At 50.4% G+C, this 6,122-nt stretch overlaps 1 long non-coding RNA gene across 1 annotated transcript; it reads right to left on the bottom strand.

Moving 5' to 3' along the window:
• Window positions 1-728: 728 nt before the first annotated feature.
• Window positions 729-3,200, bottom strand: LOC127932692 (uncharacterized). Its single transcript, XR_008146359.1, has 3 exons — window positions 2,793-3,200; window positions 891-1,296; window positions 729-832 (listed from the first exon to the last, which is right to left on the bottom strand). It is a non-coding gene; the product is annotated as an uncharacterized LOC127932692 (long non-coding RNA).
• Between the last annotated feature and the right edge of the window lie 2,922 nt (window positions 3,201-6,122).

The following is a 6,122-nucleotide window of genomic DNA, read 5'->3' as shown; positions in this document are numbered from 1 at the left end:
CACGGAAAACATGTTATTCTAACAAATAGCATGCGAATTATGGACATTCCAATGGACGCTTAAAATGTTTCATATAGACACTGTACCTGATATTCTATCATACTTATTGCTGACCGTCTACTATCTATGCTGACTGTTTTTATTAAGTGTCGTGTTGTGGCCATGCGTTTCTGTCCCGTGGTGTGATATCTGTTCTCCTTGTGCTGTAACTCTTCTGTATTTGTGTTTGTCAATTGTCCCTGTCCTTCTGTCTGTCTTGTCCTGTGATTTCAATGTTGTTTTGTTATTTGATGTATTGCTCTGCACTTGCCAGTTGTCAGTGGCCAGGCTGTCATTGTAAATAAGAACTGGTTCTTAATAACTCACCAGAACCATCTAACATTGAGTGTTGTAAAATACTGAACCTCCTCTTTAAATACACCATTGGGAAAACCATCCTCCAGGTTGGCAAAAAATAAATTGACTGTAAAGTGTCACGCCCTGATTTGTTTCACCTGTCCTTGTGTTTGTCTCCTCCTCCCTCCAGGTGTTGCCCACCTTCCCCATTATCCCCTGAGTACCTACACCTGTGTTCTCTGTTTGTCTGTTGCCAGTTTGTCTTGTTTGGTCAAGTCAACCAGTGGTTGGTCTCAGGCCCCCCCAAGTCGCTCTTTTTCCTCACCCGTCTGGTTTTGACCCTTGCCTGTCTTGACTCGGAGCTGAGTGTCTTTGCCGGTGCCTTTGCCCCTACTCTGGATTACCGATCTCTGCCTGGGCCTGCCTGCCGTCCTCTACCTTTGCCCCACTACTCTGGATTACCGATCTCTGCCTGGGCCTGCCTGCCGTCCTCTACCTTTGCCCCACTACTCTGGATTACCGATCTCTGCCTGGGCTTGCCTGCCGTCCTCTACCTTTGCCCCACTACTCTGGATTACCGATCTCTGCCTGGGCCTGCCTGCCGTCCTCTACCTTTGCCCCACTACTCTGGATTACCGATCTCTGCCTGGGCCTGCCTGCCGTCCTCTACCTTTGCCCCACTACTCTGGATTACCGATCTCTGCCTGGGCCTGCCTGCCGTCCTCTACCTTTGCCCCACTACTCTGGATTACCGATCTCTGCCTGGGCCTGCCTGCCGTCCTCTACCTTTGCCCCACTACTCTGGATTACCGATCTCTGCCTGGGCCTGCCTGCCGTCCTCTACCTTTGCCCCACTACTCTGGATTACCGATCTCTGCCTGGGCCTGCCTGCCGTCCTCTACCTTTGCCCCACTACTCTGGATTACCGATCTCTGCCTGGGCCTGCCTGCCGTCCTCTACCTTTGCCCCACTACTCTGGATTACCGATCTCTGCCTGGGCCTGCCTGCCGTTCTCTACCTTTGCCCCACTACTTTGGATTACCGATCTCTGCCTGGGCCTGCCTGCCGTCCTCTACCTTTGCCCCTACTCTGGATTACCGATCTCTGCCTGGGCCTGCCTGCCGTTCTCTACCTTTGCCCCACTACTCTGGATTACCGATCTCTGCCTGGGCCTGCCTGCCGTCCTCTACCTTTGCCCCTACTCTGGATTACCGATCTCTGCCTGGGCCTGCCTGCCGTTCTCTACCTTTGCCCCACTACTCTGGATTACCGATCTCTGCCTGGGCCTGCCTGCCGTTCTCTACCTTTGCCCCACTACTCTGGATTACCGATCTCTGCCTGGGCCTGCCTGCCGTTCTCTACATTTGCCCCACTACTCTGGATTACCGATCTCTGCCTGGGCCTGCCTGCCGTCCTCTACCTTTGCCCCTACTCTGGATTACCGATCTCTGCCTGGGCCTGCCTGCCGTCCTCTACCTTTGCCCCTACTCTGGATTACCGATCTCTGCCTGGGCCTGCCTGCCGTTCTCTACCTTTGCCCCACTACTCTGGATTACCGATCTCTGCCTGGGCCTGCCTGCCGTCCTCTACCTTTGCCCCTACTCTGGATTACCAATCTCTGCCTGGGCCTGCCTGCCGTTCTCTACCTTTGCCCCACTACTCTGGATTACCGATCTCTGCTGGGGCCTGCCTGCCGTCCTCTACCTTTGCCCCTACTCTGGATTACCGATCTCTGCCTGGGCCTGCCTGCCGTTCTCTACCTTTGCCCCACTACTCTGGATTACCGATCTCTGCCTGGGCCTGCCTGCCGTTCTCTACCTTTGCCCCACTACTCTGGATTACCGATCTCTGCCTGGGCCTGCCTGTCGTTCTCTACCTTTGCCCCACTACTCTGGATTACCGATCTCTGCTGGGGCCTGCCTGCCGTTCTCTACCTTTGCCCCACTACTCTGGATTACCGATCTCTGCCTGGGCCTGCCTGCCGTTCTCTACCTTTGCCCCACTACTCTGGATTACCGATCTCTGCCTGGGCCTGCCTGCTGTTCTCTACCTTTGCCCCACTACTCTGGATTACCGATCTCTGCCTGGGCCTGCCTGTCGTTTTCTACCTTTGCCCCACTACTCTGGATTACCGATCTCTGCCTGGGCCTGCCTGTCGTTCTCTACCTTTGCCCCACTACTCTGGATTACCGATCTCTGCCTGGGCCTGCCTGCCGTTCTCTACCTTTGCCCCACTACTCTGGATTACCGATCTCTGCCTGGGCCTGCCTGCCGTTCTCTACCTTTGCCCCACTACTCTGGATTACCGATCTCTGCTGGGACCTGCCTGCCGTTCTCTACCTTTGCCCCACTACTCTGGATTACCGATCTCTGCCTGGGCCTGCCAGCGGTTCTCTACCTTTGCCCAACTACTCTGGATTACCGATCTCTGCTGGGGCCTGCCTGCCGTTCTCTACCTTTGCCCCACTACTCTGGATTACCGATCTCTGCCTGGGCCTGCCTGCCGTCCTCTACCTTTGCCCCACTACTCTGGATTACCGATCTCTGCCTGGGCCTGCCTGCCGTCCTCTACCTTTGCCCCACTACTCTGGATTACCGATCTCTGCCTGGGCCTGCCTGCCGTTCTCTACCTTTGCCCCACTACTCTGGATTACCGATCTCTGCTGGGGCCTGCCTGCCGTTCTCTACCTTTGCCCCACTACTCTGGATTACCGATCTCTGCCTGGGCCTGCCTGCCGTTCTCTACCTTTGCCCCACTACTCTGGATTACCGATCTCTGCTGGGGCCTGCCTGCCGTTCTCTACCTTTGCCCCACTACTCTGGATTACCGATCTCTGCCTGGGCCTGCCAGCGGTTCTCTACCTTTGCCCCACTACTCTGGATTACCGATCTCTGCTGGGGCCTGCCTGCCGTCCTCTACCTTTGCCCCACTACTCTGGATTACCGATCTCTGCCTGGGCCTGCCTGCCGTCCTCTACCTTTGCCCCACTACTCTGGATTACCGATCTCTGCCTGGGCCTGCCTGACGTTCTCTACCTTTGCCCCACTACTCTGGAGTATTGACCCCTGCCTGCTTTGACCTGTTTGCCTGCCCCTGTTGTTGAAATAAAGTGTTACTTCAACACAGTCTGCACTTGGTTCTTATCTGAACATAATGTGTATTCTAACTTTATGTATATATTTTTACATTAGCTACAGGGAGTAAATGCTCAATAAAAAACACTTCATTAATTTGCAGAACATTCGGAAAACATTCCATGACAGACTGACAAAATGAATCCAGGTGAAAGCTAAGATCCATTATTGATGTCACTTGTTAAATCCACTTCAATCAGTGTGGATGAAAGGGAGGAGACAGGTTAAAGAAGGATTTTTAAGCATTGAGACAATTGAGAGATGATGTATGTGTGCCATTCAGAGGGTGAATGGGCAAGACAAAATATTTAAGCGGGGTATGCTAGGCGCGCACTGGTTTGAGTGTGTCAAGAACTGCAAAGCTGGTGTTAAAAAAATATATATTTGTAATGCTCAACAGTTTCCCATGTGTATCAAGAATGGTCCACCATCCAGCCAACTTGACACAACTGTGAAGCTTTGGAGTCAACATGGGTCAGCATCCCTGTGGAACGCTTTCGACACCCTGTAGAGTCCATGCCTCGACGAATTGAGGTGGTTCTGAGGGCAAAAGGGGGTGCAACTAAACATTAGGAAGGTGTTCCTAATGTTTAGTGCAGATGCGCACACCAAACGCTATATTCCTACAACAAACATAAACCATCCCTCCGCTGATGGCCAGTGCGCAGTACAGACTGTACTGAAAAGACATCAAACCACATCTGGAGGTGATAGCAAAACATCTCAATCATGATACGCTGACACACAGCACTTTATGTTATACGTTATAAGGAATGTCCTGAATTAACCAACACATACAATAGACCCCTCCCCCCTCACACCCCTTTCTATCAGCTTACTTTGCTGATAAATACTTTATTGAGGAAATGTGTACTTAGCATTCCTGTGATATGTGACTGTCCCACCTAGCTATGAATGCACTAACTAGTAAGGCTCTTGATAAGAGCGTCTGCTAAATTACTCAGATGTAATTTTATAAACTAGTATAAAATGGATTCTGTCAGCGAGGTATATAAGCTAGCTGTATAAGATCTGTTTACTTACAGTTTTTCTCAATCGCGTACAATCATTTTTAGGATCTGTGTCGAAACGTATCTGTGGCGGAACACCAATGATAAAATGTTCAAAAACATTTTTTTTTGTGAGCTGCAGAACGTCAAGGACACCCTGAAGAGAAGCTAGCTCTGTGGGGCCATGCAGCAGAGAACCATTGAGGAGCGGAAGAGGAATGTGGATGAGCCTTGTGGATGGAGAGAGAGGCCTTGAAGAGACATCTCATCAACTGAAGGATGACCAGGGCCTCCCAGCTGGAGAAGGCTCTGAAAGACACACTTAGAATCAACGAGGAGTCTGAGACCAGGGCCTCCCAGCTGGAGAAGGCTCTGAAAGACACACTTAGAATCAACGAGGAGTCTGAGACCAGGGCTTCCCAGCTGGAGAAGGCTCTGAAAGACACACTTAGAATCAACGAGGAGTCTGAGACCAGGGCCTCCCAGCTGGAGAAGGCTCTGAAAGACACACTTAGAATCAACGAGGAGCCTGAGACCAGGGCCTCCCAGCTGGAGAAGGCTGTGAAAGACACACTTAGAATCAACGAGGAGTCTGAGACCAGGGCCTCCCAGCTGGAGGGGGAGATGGCAGTTATGGAGGCCAGACTGCAGGACGAGGAGAGCGGGGCCTCTCAGCTGGCTAGAGCTTTGAATGAGGAGAAGAATGCCTGTGACGAGCTAAGGAGTGAGCCAGGGAAAATGGAGGAGAAGAAGAGTGAGCTGGAGAACAAGTTCACTGAAAGGGAAACAGTCTCGACTATTTGCACCCAGCTGAGAGAGATCCAGGCTAATGTGGAGCAATGGCGGGCGAAGAGGATCTCATTTGAGCAGCTCAAGGCTGAGCTGGAGGGCAAGATGGCAATAATGAAGGAAGAGAGGCATTTCGAAAAAGAGCCTGGGGCCAGCAGTTGGCCACAAAGCTGGTGAAAGAAGAGAAGGAGATTGGCAGACTCTGGCAGCCCAGCAGCAGGCGGAAGAGGAGAAATCACCCTCTAAAGATTTGATTGAGATAAACCAAAGTAATTTGTTAGGTAAAGAGTTAGCCTGTTTATGTTAATTGTGCCACAAGCCAATGTGTGATTATGTTTTAATACTCTTTCAGATGCTCAACAATAGGAGGTGGTGTTGCTCACTTCAGAAAGAGGAAACATTAGGTCCATTGCAGTCAAAAACTAACATTTCCTGTCTTTTATATATATTTCCACACTATGAGGTTTGAATAATAATGTGAAATTGTGAACATAATGATAATGTCCTTTTTAGTGTAAGAGCTGTTTGAAAAGGCCGCCTGAAATTTCAGTCTGTTTAGCTAGGATGGCGTTTTGGCCTGCCTGGTTACATCACCAGGTGGTAAATTATGTCATGGACCAATAAGAAAGAGGTCTAAACCTCTCTGACAATAACAGCTTTTTCTCCCCTTCCATACTCAGACCACTCCCAGAAAAAAATATTGCTTGAGAAATGGCTCTTTGCTGAGAATATATATTTGCTTATTTTCTACTTCTGTTGAGTAGTCACATACAGCAGTGACATTGCACATCCATATCATGTAAGTTATTGTGAGTATAACTCATGCCAAAAATGGATCACTGTTCATGGAAC

Source organism: Oncorhynchus keta, chromosome 10 (assembly GCF_023373465.1).
Source record: "Oncorhynchus keta strain PuntledgeMale-10-30-2019 chromosome 10, Oket_V2, whole genome shotgun sequence".
NCBI lineage: Eukaryota > Metazoa > Chordata > Actinopteri > Salmoniformes > Salmonidae > Oncorhynchus > Oncorhynchus keta.
The sequence above is the reverse complement of the archived record's forward strand: the minus strand, read 5'-3'. Positions and strand labels throughout refer to the sequence as shown.